Below are 21,948 nucleotides of genomic sequence, written 5' to 3'. Positions count from 1 at the left end.
ATAAATATTTTTTTAAAAAAGAAATAGCTGAAAAGGATATTAAATATTCTTTCATATTCTAGAATCCCATGACTATAGAAGGCAAATAATTGGATTTTTAAAATTACATTAATCTCGAGTTGAAACAAGCCAGTTGAACATGTTAGAGATTGAATTTTTTTAAACTATTAGATTCTGCAGTCATAATTATCTTACTCTCCAGTCTGTTGATTTCACAAAGATCAGTTGCTAATGGTGCCCCACCTGTATTCCCCACCTCCACCACCCTGTCTGCTCTTTCTCTGGAAACTTCCTCTATTTCTCAAATTTTATCTCCTTCAAAAAGTGTTCTCTGACTCTTGATCTGGTTTTATGGTTGTCTCCTGGCCTTCCCCAGGATCCTAGACACACCTGAATCTTAGCCCTTGACGATATTGCATGACCTAGTTTACCTATTTACCTAAGATCGCTGAGAGCAGGGGCTAATTCCAAAAAAACCTCTCTGTTCCTAGATCCTAGCACAGTGTGTTTGTGCATGAAAGAAAATTAGGTACTCCTTAATAATCAACAGAAGGAGTACCTTAATAATTGCCATTACCATGAACAACATAAATTAAATGTTTTTTAAGTCTTCATGTTCAAGTTTTCAAAACTCCTTTGCATGTCAGATCATTTCTAGATTAATTTCTTTTAAATGAGAGAGAGTCTATTGACATTTCCTGACCACTCTGAGCAAATTAGAAAAACACATGCAGTCACCATGGTTTTTCACCTGACTGTAATGTGGCTTAATATTGTTTTGAAAAATTTATCTGCATCTGTCCTAGTTGCATTCATTGTGCTAACAGAAATACCCTACATAAAGTCTCTGCTTTCAACGTTAATTTGGCAAACATCTGCTACAAGAAAATGGTCCAGATGGTTGCTGACATGTAGTGATAATAAATAAGTGGTCCTTTTTACATTTTGTAGAGTATTTGCTGTAGTTTTCTATTAAAGGGATGTGGATTTTAAGGGACAAAAAAAAAAAAAATCACTTAATTTCATGGCCACCCAGGGCACATGGAAACATATGTGATTTATATGTCTAAATGCCAGACCACTCTTTACAGATTCAGACAAGGTCACATTTCCAGAAAACCTCATATGTTACTGACCCTTGTCCTTCTCTAATATTTTAATATCACTTGCCACATGCTTTACAAGCATAATCTTAATCTTTTCAGCAAGTAAATGTAATAGGTTATACCATTATTTCTATTTTCTAGATGAAGAAATAGTCCCGAGTTATTAGTAAGTGGCAGAGTATCTCTCCCAGTGGCTTCTGGGCATCCACTACCATATGGCACTCTCAGTGAACCAGCTCCTGGGTGCAGTGTATTGTCCTGCAAAGTTGCAAGAAAACACCTTGTCAGTTGCTTCCACTCAGCCAAAGCTGAATATTTGCTGCCTATCCTCTAAGTTCTGGGGCACAGAAGCCCCATGGAAAACTATATAGGAATGTGGAGAATACCTTTCTCACCCAGCCCTGGTGTCCTTCTTTCATATATAACTAACAGCTTATCCCAATATCTCACAGAACATCCTCTGAAATACCTTCTCCTCTGCTTGCTGTCTTTCTCTAACTAGGAGGGACCAGAGGACTAATTCTAAGACATTCCGTGCTCCCCTCTCAAGGGGCTAAAGCTTTTAAATTCCTTTTGTCAAAACAGACTAGCAACTTGATTTCTGCAGACTGGGCTGGGTTAAGAGGTAGGCGAACACAAGAAATCACATAGGAAATGTAACCAGAACGAGAGGTTGCTGTATTGACCAAAATTTCTTCCATGAACAATGGGCCATGTGGTTAAGAGTTAATAAAGACAGTAAGAGCCCATCAGAGCGTGTACAGGTGATGACTAAACTGCCTGTGAAGGAGAACAAGTCTAGTTAGCCTCTGAGTGTACTTTGTTGGGGAAGCAAATAAGGTTGGGGCCAGAGAAGTCCTCTTAATATAGAGTTAAGGCTGAGTGGGCCAGCTCTGCTTCTCCCACAATATGAGAACACAAGGAAAACATCAGATGAAGAAACAAAACTTTAAATAACACTAGTCTTGAACTTAAAATAACATTAAATAACTTACATTAGGAAGCATTTAAAGTTTAAGTCTGACACTATGATTAGTACATCTCATTTAATGCATATACAATATTGTAAGGTATTAGTATAATTACCATCTTGCACGTGAGAAATCTGAGACTCAAAGATGTTAAGCAATTTGCCCAAGGTGGGCTCTACCAGCAAGTCTTTTTTTTTTTTTTTTTTTTTTTTTTTTAATGTGGTACAGGGGACCAAACCCATGGTCTTGGAGATGCTAGGCAAGTGATCTACCACTGACCCACACCCCTAACAACACATACCCACTCTTATTCTTCTCTATTCCAGCTCTGCCCCTGTTTTGCAAGATTAGTGACCTCAAAAGGAATTCATACTCCACAAAATAGCAAAGGAGAGATACTTCAGTTTACCCCTGAGCTCTGCGTTTGAGGGTAAATGCCTAATTTCATATAATTAAGCCTCAAGCAATTCAACCATTTTATAAGCCAACTTTTCTTGGCAAAAGCAGCAGCTCCTCTGTCTTACCATCAGCACAGGAAGCTCAGCATTTCTCCCCTGTGGCAGGCACTCAGTGAATGTCTGAGTTAAGTTTTTAGGGATTCATTCTGAAAAGCATCAGTGACTCTGATGGAAAGTTTTGTTGAAGCAGACACAAAGATTTCCTTCCAAAATCAACCCAGAAATGCATTCCTGAGTGAACTGTTAATTCTTAAGAGTATCTGACTTTTTAAAAATGTTATACTCTTTAAAAATCTCCTATTGAATTACAATATAGAAAGAAATGCATTGTTCATAAGAACATAGTTCAATGAATTTTCTCAAAAATGAATGAGTCCATGGGCTGGGGTTGTGGCTCAGTGGTGGAGCACTTGCCTAGCATGTGTGAGGCACTGGGTTTGATTCTCAGCACCATAAGTAAATAAATAAAATAAGGTCCAATGACAACTAAAAAAAATAAAATAAAATAATAATAATAATAATAATAATAATAATAATATACCCTTGTGACCCGGGATCAGGAAATTTCCAGCCCCTTCCAGTCAATATCCCAAAGGGTTAAAAAGCTATCTCAACTGCCAACAATATAGAAGAGTTTTGCTCGCTTTTGTACAGGCAATATAATTGCAAGTGGGGGATATAATTGGAATTATGTAGTATGACCTCTTTCATGGTGAGGTGGGGTGGGGAATGGCTAAGGGTAAGTCTGACCCAGCAACAAAGAGTAATTAACACTGGTATTGCACAGAATTAATAGCATGTGATATAATAAAGAAGAAAAGCTTATTTTTTAATCAGTTTACGCTTGTTTTTTAAATTTTCTACAACAATACACACTCATACCTCCTATACCTGGAATCAACTATTCGCATGAACCGCTCATGGCAGTACACCTGTTTCATCTAACTTAGAGGAGTCATGCACGTGGTTATATCTATACATAGAGCATTCCTTTTCATTGTGGGCTAGAATATTAGTGAATAAATAACAAACTGGTTTATTCATCTTTTTTTTTTTCCCAGCACTGGGAATTAAACTCAGGGCTTCACACATACTAGGCAAGCACCTTACCATTGAGCTATAACCTCAGCCCTTTTTTATATTTGTATTTTTAGTAGGGTCTCCCTAAGTTGCCAAAAGTGGCCTCCAACTTGCAATTCTCCTGCTTCAGCTTCCCACATAGCTGGAATTACAGGCATACGCCACTACACCCAGCCTGTGTGTGTGTGTGTGTGTGTGTGTGTGTGTGTGTGTGTTTGTGTGTGTGTGTGTATGTCGTAGTTAGACACAATGCCTTTATTTTAAGGGAATGCTAAGGATCTAACCCAGATCCTTGCATGTGCTAGGCAAGTGCTCTACTTCTGAGCCACAACCCCAGCCCCTTATTCATCTATTTTTGATGGACATTTAGGTAGTTACTAGTTTGGGGCTATTATGAACAGTGCTGCTCTGAACATTTTTTGTCTGTGTTTTTGGTGAACATGAGGATGCATTTCTACTGGATGAATATCTAGAAGCAGCCTTTTTAGGGATCATGGGGTATGTATATATTTAGATATACCATGTCACCAAAGATCTTGCCAAATAGTTGCACCAATTTGCATTCCTACCAACCATGGATGAACACTCCAGCTGCTCCATATCCTTGCCACCAGTCTTCATTTTCTGTCTTTTCATTTTGGCTATTCTGGAAGGTAGGTTGTATATATCCAAAATACATCTTTTTATTTTTATACAAAATGTAAGGAAGTACTTGGAAGACCAAGAATATCAATCTCTTCAGAAAGGATCAACAAAAGAAAAAAAAATCAAAGTCATATAGATATGAGAAAACTGAAAGATCAGCTCTAAGCTATATTAAGGGATATGACCATCAAAAATAGGGGTACTTACGGAAATAAGCAATATTAATTTAATAAATATTTGTTGAAGACATGTTATTATGGACCAAACTGTGTCTCTGCCCCCCAAATTCATATGTTGAAGCCTAAAACTAGTGTACCTTTATTTGAAAATAGGGCCTTTAAGGAGGTAATCATGATTAAATGAGGTCATGAGGACAAGACCCTAATCCAATAGGACTGACGTCTTTACAAGAAGAGACACCATAACACACTTTTACTTTCTCTCTCTCTCTCTCTCTCTCTCTCTCTCTCACACACACACACACACACACACACACACACACACACACGCTCTCCTTCTTTCTGCCATGGGAGGTCACAATGAGAAGCTGGCTGTCTACGAGTCAAGAAGAAAGTCTTTACCAGAAACCAATCTTGTCGGTACCTTGACCTTGGATTTCCAGCCTCCAGAACAGTGGGATAGTATCTGTTGTTTAAGCCACTAGTCTGTGTGGCAGCCTGAGAAGACTGATACACATGCTCTACATCAGACACTGTGCCAGGGACTGGATACTGTGGTAAACAAACTCCAAGCCCCAAATTCCAAGAAGCTTCAGCTAGCCTTGACAGGCACTGCTCCTGTCCTGCAATTGTAGTGTGCACAGAGGAGTAGATGGTGGACCCCCCTCCTAGAATTCACATTTGCTCCTCTCAATGCTGTCTCCTCTTTTATTTTTCTACCTGAACCTAATCATAATTTTTGAAGCCTAAAGGTTTAATTCTAAGACACATTGATCTGTTCTTCCCCGGGTGGTAATTGCATTTTACTATTTCTATGATACATACTTTTTCACATTTTAATATCACTGAAATTGAGATGTGGTTAGAGCCTATGGAATCTTATCAATTGCTGTCAGCTCATATTGAAGTTGAGTTTTTCTAGAGAGGATTCAAGCTTTCTTCTGCCTCTCATATGGCTCCATACCAAAGTGAAACTGCTTTAAATTAAATTCTTTCATTGAAGCCTTTTGAGATATTTTGGGAGTGAGTTCTGACTACAACCAGCATGAGAACCTATTTGTGGTTCCAATTTTCAGGGGAGATTTATTTCTCTGCCTTCCACCCAGAGCCAGTTTGCAATATCCAACGTTTCTTTTTGAAATTCTATGCATAGAATTTTTTTTCCCCACATTTACCTTTACACTGAGGACATAGCCCTTTGTTCTTGCTAACATCAGTGACCTGTGTAGATTCTCCACCTTTTTTTCCCTTTCTTGAGAGTGCAAAAACTGTGGTGCCTTTCACAATAGAGAGGATTTGATGATAGTAAAACATGTTTTTCAAGTGCTTTTTTACTTAACCATTAACATTCCTATCTCTGCCAATAACCTCTGAGCCTATGAGAATAAGAATGCAGATAGAAAATCATGACTCAGCTCTATGCCCCCAGATCTTATGTTCCTGGAACATACTTGACAATTCTTAAAAAAATGAACAAATTAACGAATACATAGCTCAGTCATCCCCATCAATCTTCAACACAACTGAGGCAACAGGACTATGACGGTCTTAAATCCATAGATAACTAGCATTGGCATTTAAAAACATGTTTGATAAAAAGTCACTTGTTGATATATTAAGATTTCACAAGTTGCTAGTGAAAATGTGGGTCAAAGAGCATGCAGTGTATATATCATTTTTAAATGACTTCTATATACATTAATGCACCCAAATATTAACAGTTTCTTCTAAATTATAAGAGTCTGGCTGAACTTTTTTCCTTATCTCTACTTTCCCAGACTTTCTAAAACTTACTTGATGACTATGAAATAAGCACTCATACTTGCACAATATATATGTTTTTTAAAAAGAGTGAGAAATAGGGCTAGGGTTGTGGTTCAGTGGTAGAGCCCTCACCTAGCACATACAAGGTACTGGGTTCGATCTTCAGCACCACATAAAAAATAAACAAATAAAATAAAAGTATTATGCTCAACTATAACAAAAAAAATTTTTAAAGAGTGAAAAATATAAGACAGGAATCTTATGCTGTTTCTGTAGATCTGAAAGGAAAACTGCCATCTTCCTGAAAAAATAAAACTGTGATTTCCCCCAATATTGGCAATGAAAAGAGATTCTGCAGATGGGAAAGGACAGCTAAACCCTAGTCCCAGTCAATTATTCACACATAAGACAGATAGAGCAAAGGTGTGTCAGCTCTCCAGACTGGTAAGTTTAGTTTCCAAGTTTGTTTCAACATACAGTGCAACATTCTACTGAGACAGGTATGAAGAAGGAAAATGTCACTTGCCTTCATAATAGAAACTACAGAAAATAAAGATTAACCATCTTCTTAGCTAGTGGAGCTTGAATTTTAAAAGGTGGTGACATCAACACTAGTGTCCCAAGATTTGCTTTTCCCTTTAAGATCTCTGGCTAATTACTGCCACCACCACTGTGCAGTCCTTAGCCCCTTTAACACTCAAACCTAAATATAGATACTTATCACCATGATCTCTGTGGATCCCTAGACCGACTGTTAGTAGGTGTTGTGGTTTGGATATAAAGTGTCCTCCAAAACTCTTGTGAATGCAGGAATGGTCAGAGGTGAAACGACTGGATTGTGATAGCTGTAACCTAATCAGCCCATCCTTCTTGGAACAGACCAGGGTGGTAACTAGGTAGGTGGGGCGTGGCTGGAGGAAGTAGATCACTGAGGGCATGTCCTGGAAGGGTGTGTCTTCCCTGAGGCCCCTTCCCCCTGTTTTCTGTCTCTCAAGAGTTGAGCAGTGTCCTTCCACCAGGATGTTTTGCCTCACTTTGGGAGCAATGGACTCTGGAGCAATGAACTCAGCCGAGCATGAACTAAACCTCTGAAGCCATGATCCAAAATAAACTTTTCCTCCTCTTAAGTTGTTCTTGTCAAGTATTTCAGTCACAGTGACAAAAGGCGAACACAGTAGGTAAATAAAAATGAGTAACTATAGCAGAAGAAACAATTTGCTTGGGGAAAGAATGAAACTTACCTAGATAAGGCAAGATGTACACAAAGAGAAAAAGGATGCAGATCTTTGATGACTTATTTATTTCTTTTTCTTTTTTTTTTTTTTTTTTAGTTGTAGATGGACACAATACCTTTATTTTATTTGTTTATTTTTACGTGATGCCAAGGATCGAACCCAGTGCCTCACGCATGCTAGGCAAGCACTCTACCACTGAGCCACAACCCTGCCCCAACTTATTTATTTTTTATAATAAACTGCCCTGTGTAGAGACTTAGGGGTTCCCTTCGAAACAAAGGAATACTGAATCTCATGGCCTTTGGACTTTTATTCCTTAAAAGCCTGGAAGCTATATCATTAATGTCCAGCTCAACCTTTCTAACAAAATGATGACCTTGGAATTATCATGTACATCCCTAAAGTCTGAATTCCATGTTTAGAATTTCAGGCTGTTCTACAGAGATTTCAACTTTACAAAAGGAATTTCTTACCTGGTGTAGAGGACTAGCCATGGCCATTCAAAAACTGGAAAGAAGATCAGTAAAAGTAGAGGTATACCATATTCATAAACAGAAAAACTCAAGTTCAAAAAGATGTACATTTCCCCCAAATTATTCTGTAAATACAACATACTCACAATCCAATTTTTGACAGATTTTTTTAAATGTTGGCAAGCTGGTACTAATGAAATATATGTAGATATGCAACAAGCAAGGAATGGCCATGTCAATTGTAGACAGAAAACAAGAAGATGCAGAAGAGGAGGGAGATTTACTCTACTAGCTATTATGATTTATTAAAAATCTATAGCAATTAAGACTGGTATTGACTGAGATAGGAAGAAATACAGCAATAAAGAGAAATGGGAACCCAGACAGAGACTTAAACACACATAAAAATTTGATCTATGATAAAGGTTTCATTATAAATCAGTATAGAAAATATGGATTATTTAATAAATACTGCTGGAATATTGATTTCCATGAACCCATGCAGGAATTCCTTTTTCTTACCTACATAAAAATAAATCACATGTAGATTAAAGGCCCACATATAAGAAGAAAACCCATTAGCCTTTCGGAAAAGATGTAAGTTAATATGGCCATGATCTTTGGGATAGGAAGGATTTCTTTCAAAGGCACAAATCAAAAGGAAAATGATAAATATGCCTATGTTAATATTCAAAGCTTTTTATACAAAACACAATAGGCAAGTTAAAAGGCAAATCGTATACTGAGGTAATGTGTTTACAATGTGTGTATATAAAGAAGTCTTATGAATCAATGAGAAAAAAACAGCACAACAGAAAAATTGGAAAGATTTATGAAGTGGTAATTCACAGAATAGGAAATTAAAATGGTCAAAGAACATATGAAAACATCCTTAATCACACTAACAACCAAAAAAAAAAAAAAACATGCAAATACAATTCAAGACCACAATGAGATAATTGACTGAAATTGTTTAATCCAGCTATACTAAGTGACATTGAAATTTTGGATTTATTGGTAGGAGGATAAAATAACAAGAGAGAAATCTGGCACCATCTAGGAAAGATGTAAATGAACAAATCCTTCAAACTAGCAATAGCTTTCTATCTCTTCTAAGTCTATATAGTATAATCTATAAGGAGATAAGTACAAGGATATATAAGGATTTATTGCTGAATAATTTTCAATAGCAGAAAGAAGAAAAAAAAAGAAAATCATCTACATATGTGCACCCAAAGGTTCATGTGTTAGAATTTTGATTCCCAGTGCAACAGTGTTGAGAGGTAGTGAGAACGTTAAGAGGTAATTAGCTCACTAAGATGCCTTTCTCATGGGACTAGATTAGCTGCCACCAGGGCAAGATGTTATAAAACCAGGCTGACCCTCATGTTTTTCTTTCTCATATACCCACTTGCTGTTTTGCTTTTCAGTCATGTTATGATACAGAACAAGGCCATCTATAGATGTGGCCCCCTGATCTTGGACTTCCCAGCTTCCAGAATCATGAGGCAAAATAAACTTTTTTCTTTTAAAAATTACTCAGCCTCAGGTGTTCTGTTATTGCACCAGAAAACTGTCTAAGACAATGATTAATAGAGGACAAGTTTAAATAGAATATATTATTTTCATACAATAAAATACTATAAAGTAATAAAGATGAAGAATTAGAAAGTAGGCAAGTTGCAGAATAATGTGTGATTAGGGAAAAAAAGGAGGGGGAGACAATGATACACACTTGTAATCCCAGCTATTCTGGAAGCTGGGACAGAAGGATTACAAATCGTGTCTCAAGTTTTAAAAGCTGACAATGTAGCTCAGTGGTAAAGCAACTCTGGGTTCAATCCCCAGTACAAAAAACAACTGTCAAAAAATGTGTCCAAATATTCTTTGTGAAGAGCTAGAGTTGTGTGGCTCAGTGGTAGAGCACTTTCCTAGCATGTGTGAGGCATTGGGTTTGATTTTCAGCACCACATATAAATAAATAAATGAATAAAGGTCCATCAATATTATTTTATATATATATATATATTCTTTGTGGATATACATATATAGTAGTATTAAATGTAAATAGCATTGCAAAATATAAAATTCAATATAATGATTACCCTCTGTGTAGCCAAGGAGGGGAAGGGAATTGAGAAATAATATACAATGGAATGCATCTAAGTCTGTAAATCTCTACATTTTTAAACTGAGCAAAATTTAACAAGATGTTAAAAGGGATTTTCTTATTATCTTTGATAGTCAGTTATGGTCCTAGAGCCAAAAAGATTTACTAAACACATGTCTGCAGAATTTTATTTAAAATGGTTAAAAGCAGCTCTGCGAGTTATTTCCCATTTGTTCCTCTTACATTTTAACCTTGGGCTAAACTCATTTATGAAGCAGTCACACCAGTGACTATTTAATAAAGCTTGCTGGCGGGTGTCGTAGCTAGACCCCAAGACCCCACCTCCTGTTACAAGCTAGTATAGTCCCTGTCATAGGGTACCAGGGCCGTGTGTGGTCAATAACATGTGGGAGAAGTAAAACATGACTTAATCTTATTTTAAGTAATTTAGATTTTTAAAAAGTAATTTAGTACTTTTTTTTTTTTTTAAGTAGCTTAGTTTTTTTAACACATTTAAGTTTTTGAAAAGAGTCTTTCCTTTCTCTCCCCACCCCAGCCCCATGCCTGCCCACTTCCTTTCTCTCTCCCCTTCTCCCCCATCTCTCTGGGCAATAGCAACAAGAAACTGTATACAAACAGCACAAATGAGTTTGAAAGTTTATTCTCCAGATTTTTCTTAAATTTAAACTTTTATTTTAATTATATGTTTTTATGTGGTGCTGAGGATCGAACCCACTTCCTCACCACTCTCCACCACTGAGTTCCAACCCCAGCCCTATTCTCCAGCTGGGAGATGACTGCAGCCCCATCCTCCACCTAATGCAACCTCGCGGAGACCCTGAATTAGAACCACTCAGCCAAGCCACTTTCTGCTTCCTAACCTTCAGAAACTGTGAGATAATAAATATTTTCTGCTTATGCTGCTACATTTTTTAAAGCAATATGTCACACAGCAATAGATAACTAATAATGCCAGGTACATAAATATTTAACATAATGTTCTTCCTGTTCTTCTGAATGTCTAAAATATCTCATAATAATTTGAACATATATCAAAAGGATTTTCCCCATGTTTGTCCTCTGAAGCTGAGAAAAGGGATCTCTTGGAGGCAAGCACATTCAGAGGAGGTAGAAACTGCCTCTGGTTTGGACAGAAATCAGAAATTGTTCTATTCCCCTGACAATACTCCCATAAACTTAAAAAACTGAAAAGTGAGAAATGTTGTGAAGTGAATTATTTAAATAAAATTAGTAAAATAATCTACAGAATCAAAGGTCATCACCAAAGAGTCAAATGGTGCCACTTGGGAGTCTTAACTGACATAGATAGAAGATGGCTGCTAAAGGACAAAAGGCAAGGAAAAAAAAAAAAAAAAAAAACTTCTGCAATGTTCCTGGCTGGCACTAGGTGGCAGTAAAGTTTTATCATGCAATTATAGTTCAATCACCCAGTTTAGCCAGGGTTAAAATGCTTTCCGTGAATTTAACTCAAAAAGACTAAGGACATTCTTACTTAATTGTTACTTAGTTAACACTATTTTTAAACTATTATTTTTAATTAGGAATCAAAAGGTACATGTTTGATTTCTGTGACCTAGCTCATTTTTGAAATGAGGTCAGTGAATGCATTTATTAGTTTATAAAAATTGATAGATTAATAACTTCAAAATAATATTTCAATCACTACACTATTAGCATTCATTTCAGCCATTCCTAATCTGAAATTTGGAGTAATTTAAGAAGAGTTGAGTCACAGTTTACTTTTGAAAGATTGGTACTTACAGACCAAAGTAGGAAAGTACTCCAGTAATTACAGTACTTTTCTCATTCCTTTCCTTCAAATTATTCCCTATTATAAAAGGTTATCTAGCTTAATAATTAAGAGCACAGACCTTGAAACTAGGTTGTGTAGATTTAAATACTAGTTCTACTTTGATTTTTTTTTTTTTTCCAATACTAGGGATTGCTCCCACGGCCTTGCACGTGCTAGGCAAGCACTCTACCACTGAGCTACATCTCCAGCCCTAGTTCTACTTTAGATTATAATCTCATTATCGACTTCATAAGTAAGTGAGTCAAAAATGAATTAGTATGCATAAAGAACTAGGAATAATACTTTGTACATAGAGATGCTATTAAATATTAACTATTATTATTTGTTGACATCAGTTCTCTGTATCTGAAGTACAATGTACTGTGGAAATATAGAGTAGAAAACATGAAATACAATCAATAGACTCAAAGTCCACAGATAAAAGAGACAAACAATATCTCTTGAAACTGCCCTTTACTGATTTTTTTGGTTGTTTTGTGTGTTGTTCTGTCTTGTTTTGTTTTGCAGTGTTGGGGATTAAACCCAAGGTCTTGTGCAGTCTTCTACTGAGCTACACCCCCAGTTCTGTCTTTTATTATTGGCATAGAAGATATGCTTCCAAAGAACTGGAATAAGTTAGGACTGAGACACAAACCTTCCATCTTGAGCCAATGATCTTTCTACTGCAACATGACAAATCATTTTTATTTATTGACTGAAGAAATTCCTAAAAGACAAGTACTCCGCAGTACTAGCTGCTAGTTAAAAAGGCAGATGAAATTCCAAAACATTAACACATACTTCTATCTAACCTACATTATTCTGATCGCTGTCATCCTCCATGTCATGAGGTATTCTTTTTTTATTAATTAATTTATTTTAATTAGGTATATATATGACAGCAGAATGCATTTTGATTCATTATACACAACTGCAGCACAACTTTTCATCTCTCTGGTTGTCTTAATTGCCTCAGAGAAGGAATGAGATGAAAGAATCCACACCACAGAATATTTTTAAAGTTTTAACCCAGGCAGTAAGACAAAAAGTTTAGAAGGAAACCTGATGTGTTAGAATGGAGTTTCTTCTGCTCCCAAGTCTCAAATATTTTTTTCCCCCAATGGGGAAGTACAGGAAGACTTGAAAGAAAACATTGGGGTTCTGAGAAGGGACCCTGGGTGGATCCCCCTCCTACCATAAGCCGTACCCTATAGCTCAGCTTAGAGAAAAGAATAATAGAACACCCAGGTATGTGGAGAAGGATATTCTGCTCTGCTCCAGAGAGTATCTGGAAGCTCCGTAGGATTCTCAAATTCCTCATGTCCACTCTGTGCAAGAATAGAAGGAAAATCTGTATGATATGTTGAGGCAGATGGTCCTATGAATCCCACAGAAGTTCCCAAACCCACAAAGTGGTGTGGTGGCAGCAGAATGGTGCCAGAAAAGCAAGATGAGCACAGAGTAGTTTCTCATAGTGCAGCTGGCGAAGAAGCAGTCGAATTTTACCAACATAGGGAGCCGCTAGGAGCAAGCCACAGACAGGAAGAGGTTTGGCCATCAGAAGCAAGGGAGGGCACAGCAGGCACTTCCCTGGAAAATGGGTGTATCTTTTAGGATATGAGTTCAGTCATTTTCAAAAAGATCAAAATAGCACAGCCTTAAACCAGCAGACTGCTCATTTCTCTCTCACAGAAGTTCAAGGTAGTAGGGGTCCATGGACTAGAGCTGCTGTGCTCCACTAGGTCATCCAGGAGCCCAGGTTCTTGTTGCTGTACCCCATGCCCAAGAATGCTGCCCTCACCCTTGCAGAAACAAAGCTGGCTCACCATTGCTACCTCCTCCTTCCAGCCTGGGAGGAAGAGAAAAGGCAAGGTGAAAAGCAGAGGGCCAGTAGCTGCCGTTTAAGGGACTGACCCGTAAGTTGATGTATCACTCCCACTGGCCATCCATTGGACAGCACTTAGACACATGTCCACACTAGCTTCAGAGGGCCTTGGAAAAATAGTCACTGGGTGATAGCTTGGGCCCAGGGAAAAAAAAATAAGGTGGTTCATTGACTAAAGGAAGAGAAGATTGATATCTGTAGGTGAGTGGTCCTCTCTGCCATGGTGAAGAAGAGTATGCACACAAGAGTATTATACAAATCCCTTGAATCTTAAATGCAACTCTGGGCAAGTAACATGGGGCTAAAATTCAGCAAAATGAAATTTCTTCCACTCAATGGAATCATAAAATAGAAATTAAATTCAGCTATCAAAAAAAATGAAGAAAGTTACATTTTTGCACATTTTAGTTTGTGGAGTGACATTTTATAACAGCCACTGCTAATTCATTTTACTGAATATGTTTGAAAAATAAAAGTATAGATCTTTACAAAACTTTGACAGATTTTGATTTCACAATTTTTGTCATACCGTAACATTTTTAATAACATTATTAATTATGTTTTAAAATTTTCAATACTCATAATAGCTTGTCACATTTATTTGTTTTATCTCCAAATTCCCATGCAACTTATTCCCCCAACTCCTTTCACCAGATTGTTAAAATAATGGGTACATAACCAAAAGCATATAGTCAGTAGGCCAGCCTCGTGCACCTCAGATGCACCTCAGATGACTTGACACAAAGACTCTGCCCAGAAACAATGATGTTAGACAAGCCAATCAGATTGTCCCTCTTGGGCATCCGAGCCAGAGATAGACTTGAGAGCATGTGATACAGCTAGCAAGAGAATGAGAATAAAAAAAAAAGTCACAGAATCAGGCCATTAATCAGTAACGAAGGTCACAAGTCACCATGAATGAAATAAAAGCACAATGTGAAGCAGAAATCATCATCAGGACTGAGACTGTAGACTCTCAAAGTAATTACTGTGGTCCCCTACATTTCCTGTTCTCCTTGGAAAGAGAAGACAGAGAAATGTGTCTAGTTCTATTCAGTGGAGGGTGAGTGTCAAATGTCACCTCCAAGTCAAGGTCAGTGAAAGCCAGGAGCCTCCCCCAGCTCTCCCATCCCTTGTACAGAAATTCAGAAAGCCACAGATTAATGTGGCAGCCATCATGGACAGAAGGGTCTGAGGCCTCTGAGTGGAGGAGAATCCCTACTGACATCATTTTGTGTAATCAAAAATAAATTTCTGTTGTGTAAAACACCTGAGATTTCAGAATTGGTCTATTGAGGCAGCCAGTGATTAATTATACAACCAATATAGCAACCAGAATTTCTAGTGCTTTCTATATTATAATTATTCTAGTGATGGTAGTTACACCATGGTAACTTGTTAAAAAGAACCAGTTAAATCTGGAACAGTTGCTTACAGCTGATGGTGGTACTGACCCCCAGCCCTATCCATGCCCTTTCATGGGGTTAATATTTCACATATTTCCCTGCTTATAGGAAAATCCCACTTAATCATGCCCTTCAACTTATACTATAAGTAAAAGCTTAAAATATAAAATACATTTTAAATTATAAGTTAATATTGGGAAAGAAGGTTTCTTTTCCTCGCCCAGGAGCCTCTTCCAGCTCTCCCATCCCTTGTACAAAAATTCAGAAAGCCACAGATTAATGTGGCAGCATCATAGACAAAAATCTGGGGTCTCTGAGTGGAGGAGAATTCCCCCACTGACATTTATTTTCTCAGGTGTGGGTGCTATCTGTAGGGTTAGAATTTCTTAAACCCCACCATCAGAAACTACACATTAACACACTAACACTCACAAAACTTCCTATATACATGAGGCAGAAAAGATTAAAAGCTTAAATACAGGGGAAGAAAATGAGATGAATTCTATAAGAAATTAAGACCTGGTATCTTTCCCCCACACCCACCCACTACTGGATATTAAATCCAGGGTCTCACACATGCTAGGCAAGCGCTCTGCCACTGAGCTACATCCCCAATCCTTTCTATTTTTTACACTTTGAGACAGCCTCGCCCTAAATTACTCAGGTCGGCCTGGAATTTGCAATCTGCCTGCCTCAGCCTCTGGAGTAGCCCGGATTACAGGAATGCACGACCACGCCCAGCTAGTATTTTTGTCTTACATTGCTAAGATCAAAGATAAAAAAAATTGAAAAGAGAGAACTGTGATCTCTCCATGGAAAAGCAAATGCTTTTATAGTTAGGTGTGACTTTATTTGACTCTAAAATTATGGCATTTCACTATAGGAAATCACTTCATCTTGTTTCCTAAAAAATTACCTGTGCCCTTTTATGACATGCACATCACTTGAATAAACTTAAAACAATTGCAGTGCATTTTATTTACAGTCCTGAAATTAAAATCTGCCTTTCTTAAACAGTTACGAGAATAAAACTAATGTAGCCACTAAGGTGTATGTTTTGAATGACTAAATTTCCTTTTCATTTTATTTTCTTTCTCAAGAGTAAAGACTTCAGCTGGGTGTGGTGGTGATGCCTGTAATCACAGCAGTTCAGGATGCTGAGGCAGGAGAATCAAAGGTTCAAAGCCACGTTCAGCAATGACGACGAGGCACTAAGCAACTCAGTGAGACCCGGTCTAAAAAAAATACAAAAAAGGGCTGGGATGTGCCCCAGTGATTAAGCGCCCCTGGGTTCAATCCCAGGTACCAAAAAAAAAGACTTTATTATAAAGAGAATAGAATTTTCTCAAGTTGTTCTTGTACTTTGCAGAGTTATCACAATTATTGTAGTACTATAGAAGATATGCATCATATACTTATTAATACAAATAATAGAAATGGTGACTAAAATACACACAATCTTACCTAAATTTTTAATATTCAATTATAAGTGAAAATATTTAACATGTTATTTGTAACATGAAACATGTAACATTACTACAAAATACAAAGTAGAATCCTGAAGTTTAAATATATCCTACATGATAACTGCTTTCCCCACAAGCCTAATAGTGTGAAATCAATTTTTTTTGAAACATAGAGGTAGAAATTATAAATTATTTTAACCAATAAAAGAACAGAACCAGCCAGGCATGGTGGCAATGCCTGTTACCCCAGCTACTTGGGAGGCTGAGACAGGAGGGATCGTCTCAAATTTGAGACCAGCCTGGCAAACTAGCAAGACACTCTCTCAAAAACAAAAGCAAACAACAACAACAACCCAAAAGAAGAAAAAAACAAACAAACAAGAAGAGAACCAATAACTCCCAGGTATGGCTGGATTAAGAAGCCATATATGAGTCAAGTTATTTTTCTGAAATTTACCCTCCAAGGAAACAGTTCTATATTAAAAAATATGACTGAACACCCTATTAAGATTCCACCTTTCATGTCTATGTCCTTGGCTGCTGCTTACAAAATGTAGCTTAAATATACAGCTGTCTGAACAATTCTGAGATACAGAGGCCAGAAATTCTTAAGCTTCTTAAGGTCCATGAAGACCTGGCAAACTGACCTTCAAGTTGAATTCAGCCCTCAGAACTACTTGTTTATTTTATGAGATCCATAAAATTGTTTGTTTGTTTTTTTTTTTTATAATTAGTTGTCAGTATTTAAAAGTTTAGAACTTTCACAAACATAAAAAAGAAAACGAACAGGCCATCCCTGGAGCATGCATCCGCGGGGCAACAGCTGGCTGGGGATGAACAGGGTAGAAGATGACCCTCTTTTGAAGGCTAGCCACAATCCACACTATTCTCTAATACTCCCCTAAACTGAGATAAAAGGTCAGTTGCCACTGATGACGTTTTACTCCCTCTCTTATGATGTGACTGCCAGTCCCAGGAGGGCAGCTCCCTGCAGTCACTCCAGGAATGGCGAGGATGTCATTACTCACAGGTGAGACTTAGGGCATTTGCTGAAAACCCAGGAAGCTGAGTTTGAAGATAGTTTAAAAGACTAAATATAGAAAAGACCTTCAAAGATCATCTCCTTCAAACTCTTCATTGTATGGAGAAGGAAACTGAGGTCCCGGAAGGCTAACTGATTTGTATCGGATCACACAGTGCATTTACAAAAATGCCCAACCCAGAGCCCAGATCTCTGAACTCCAGGCTCCTTCCACTGTAATAACAGAAATAGGAAAAAGAACCAACTGCTGAGAAAGGAAGGAGAGTAGGGACACAGTCTCCCTTCCCCCTCCCCTGGGCTGTGGCAGGCAGCCAACTGGAGCTAGCTGCATATTTAATTTAAACCTTTGTCTGCCCTGGCAAGGACAAAGTACAATCTGTTTTATGTAAAAAGTCTTCCCTGAGGAAAGCCTCAGCCTCCAGCTGCGAAACTGATTGATGTTCTTAAAGCCCCCAGGAACCTCTGCTGGGATCCGAGGTTGCGGTTTCCAAAAAAAGAGATTGTGAAAAGGAAAGCACTGAAAACAAATTTTTTTTCCCCCTTTTATTGTGTTTCTCTCGATCTGAGAGAATTAGATTGAAACAAGAGGGGGAAACATGCAAATAAAGACTATATTTTACAAGCAGGTTTCAGAGTCCCATCTGGGAGGGGCTTGGGATGGCAAGCTGCTTGGGGAGACTGGAGACTTGTCTAGAAGCTTTTGTCTAGAAGCTTTATTTGCATAGCAAGCACTCTGCTTTTACTTAGATTGCCTGTTCCAATCAATAAAGAGACCAAAATGTTCTAAAGATGCTTTATGCACACTTGATGGAAAAAAAAAAAAAAAAACGAAGGCATCGATACCAAAGAATGTCCCTAGTGACGTTTTATTGGGAGTGTTTGTAAAAGTTTCTGATGGAGATTAAAATCCATCTTATTTTGAGAATTTTGTGGGTTTCATGATAACCTGTTCCAGAGACCCCGACTCTGGAGAATATGTCTTAGGAAACCAAGACCAGTTTTGAAATCCAATCCTGGAATCACCTCAGAATGTCCCTGGATTGGTCAGGGTTAGGGAATGACCTCTACATCAGCTAGAGCCCCAGTGCACAGATTGCAACAGGGAAGTGCCCTCAGGACACCCCAAGAGGGCAAACCAGTACCAAAGTTCTGAAGGTGACCAAAGTTCAGCCCTGGAGAACTGGGGCTTCCCGCTGTCCCTAACTTGCCTGCAACAGGCCACATGTCAGGTTGGAAGGAGGGCACAGGTTAGTGTGCAAGGACATGCCTTCCCCTTCTGGCTCAAGGGCCAAACTTCAGCTTGGAGTCAGAACAAAGCCACTGCCAGGTCAGGCTAAGGAGCTCAAGCCCGTTTTGGGACAGAGCCAGGACCCAGAAACCATTGCCATGAGCCACCAGCTGGCCCGGGTCCCAGAAACATGTGCAGCTGCTGCGCAGGCCAGACTGGGCCTGCAGACTGTCACAGTGCCAACCCCTCCATTAGGCCTCCCAGTCTGCTCTCATCAGGCTCACGCCCAATGCCCTGTGTACTTTGGCATCATTCTGCCTTTAGGTGTTTCCTGGGGTGACTGAATAAACCTTCAAAACAGCCATGTGACCTGCTCTCTTATCTCTCTGGGCATTACACTGTTGTCCTAAAACTGCACAGAGGTCAGGGTGTATAGTTCCAAATCTTTTCTTACGTTTGTTGGTGTGATGAAAATGAAGGAATGAACTATTTCCCTTAACTCTGTGTGGTCTAATTTAAGTGTCTTTCATTAGTACTTCTAACAGGAACACAGGCGCCATAGCTGGGGTAACAGAAATCCCTCCCCATATGCCCTAATGGTGGGTGCAAATCGATGAATGGCCACATTCACAGCTGCTTGCAGAAGTGCCTCCTGGTATCTGGGGCATCAAGTTCCAGTAATAAAGTTAGCAGACGTACAGTCATACTGAGAAAAGGTCAAAAGGGGGAAATCTTTATTTTTAAAAAGATCATACTGATTCCTGTTTTATATACTAGATCATCTTCTGTATCAGTAGTTATTCCCCAGGGCAAGTGATCCCACTGACCCTCTGGAACTTGTTCTAAAAGACTGGGAATCTTCTTTCCACATTTTTGTTTTCTCCTGAACTTTTTAGTCCCTTTCCAGCTTGGGTACAAATTCCATGGACTGTACCTAGTCCATCTTGACATTCTCTTAGCACCAGGGAAAGGTCTATACAGCCTCTCAATAAGCCCAGGCAGTATGCATGCTCCCTAGAACAGAATAAAGGGCAGGATGCCACAGCAGGGCCAGCAGGCTCAGTCCCATGGAGAGCAGCCGGCTGGGTTTAAGTTATAAGACAAGAAAGACAAGGTCTCTACGCTCAGGAAACTGGTAATCTAGGAGAGGCCACGGGTATGCTGCTTAACAAGGTGATAAGTGCGTGCTAGTGGTAGGAACCAAGTGCCATAGGAACTCAAAGGCAGTGATGATTAATTATGCTGGGTATGAGGATTAAAGATCTGGGAATGTTTCCCAGAGAGAAAAACAGTTGAGCTGAAACTTAAAGGATGAGCAGGCTTTGATCATGAGGAAATTTAGTGGGCAGAGTGCTCACTCAGTAAGATGCATTCCAGGAAGAGGCACCGGGCAGAAGTCTCCCAGACCCGGAGAAGTGATGATACGTGAAATGTTGGGAGCACAGCAGGTCAAACGGTATCGCTGGAGGTTACAGAGTAATGTAGGGAGTGTCACAAGGAAGTCTGAAGGGTTAAGTTGGGCCAGATGGTGAGTGTCCTGGACAACAAAGCCCCTTGGACTTCATCCCACAGGCAGTTTGAGCATGTGAAGGATTTTAAGCAACTGGCTGGGTCAAGGGATTAGGTTTGTGTGTATGACAAGCAAAATTGTCTAAAAATGACTCTGAAAGGTCACTCAGGGTGGCTTGGACAAGCCAACTGGAACGGGGACTTCCCCATTCTTCCAGTGGGATGGGCTGCCCCAAATTCAGCCTCCTACAGGACTGGCAGCTTTTCTCCCACCCCAGCCAGCTGAGCTATAATTCCCCACAAGCTTCACATCTTCAGAGCTGGAAAGCTGGCTTTCCCAGACAACTGCTCAGAACATCTAACACCTAACACAGACTGCCTACTCTACTATCTGTGCCCCACTGATCAATGGCTTCTCCATATGGATAATGTTTTCCCATATGGAAAGCAATAAGGAGGTAGGGTCCTTTCCCTGGAACAACAACCTTATGTATTCCAATAGATGCCTTGCCTTGGATTAATGAGAGGTTGGGAGATTGCAGATGTCTTTTCTTCCTGTTGACACTTGCTTTGTTCAATTCTATAATAAAGCCTATTTCTAAATTCGTGCCATGGGGTGTTGTGGAATGCTCTCTGACCCTGATGCTTTTTGACCTGTGAAGGCATCTACATTGTGCCAAAGTGGGATGACCTAGGAATGGAGTAAGGCATTTCCCCATTGTCTGTTAAGACTCTTTATGTTGTAACAGAAAAATCCATCTAAAACTGGCTTCAAATTGAAAGGGATTTACTGATTCACATAACTATTAGCGTGGGCAGAGGGTACCTAATCCAATGTTTCAATGATGTTATCAACGACCTATTTTTCTTTCTCGGCTCCATCTTTCCTAGGATCAGCTTTATTGCAAGGCTGATTTCTCCTCCTGGTTGTAGGAAAGCTGGCAGTCAAAATCGGGTCTCTAGCATTCACATCCAAAGTCAGAGAGGACTTCTGGACTAGTGTTCCAAGCCAGTACCCTGAATTTCACCTAAACTAGATAAGCTTCATCCATACATCTATGCCCACATAAATTCCTATATTCATTTAACAAATATTTGTTGAATACCTACGATGTACCAACCACTGTTATAGGTACTGGCACAATGAAATAACATTGAATCACCTAATGGCTTAACCCAATTGGTACCTTCCACTAGAGTTGGGAGTATGTTCGGTTTCCTCCAAAGCACAGAGCAGTGAAGGGAAATACTTAGATCAGGAATTCTGTGCTAATAGGAAAGGGGAAAGAAGTAATGGATACCAGGCAGGCATCCAAAACATCTCATACAATTCTGATGCTATGGCTCAAGGACCCGCATTACTGGCATCATCTGGGAGCTTACTATAAATGCAGAATCTCAGGTAATGCTCCAGTTTTACTGGATCAGAACTTGCATTTTTTTTTACAAGATTCCCAGAAAATCCACAAGAATGTAGAACTTTGAGAAGCACTTTTATCTATTCTGAGTAGATTTAAAAAAAAAAAAAAATTAAAGCAGAGATAGAAGGCAAGGAATTTGGAGAACAAACCCAACAGT

Source organism: Callospermophilus lateralis, chromosome 15 (genome assembly GCF_048772815.1).
Source record: "Callospermophilus lateralis isolate mCalLat2 chromosome 15, mCalLat2.hap1, whole genome shotgun sequence".
Taxonomy (NCBI): domain Eukaryota; kingdom Metazoa; phylum Chordata; class Mammalia; order Rodentia; family Sciuridae; genus Callospermophilus; species Callospermophilus lateralis.
The sequence above is the reverse complement of the archived record's forward strand: the minus strand, read 5'-3'. Positions refer to the sequence as shown.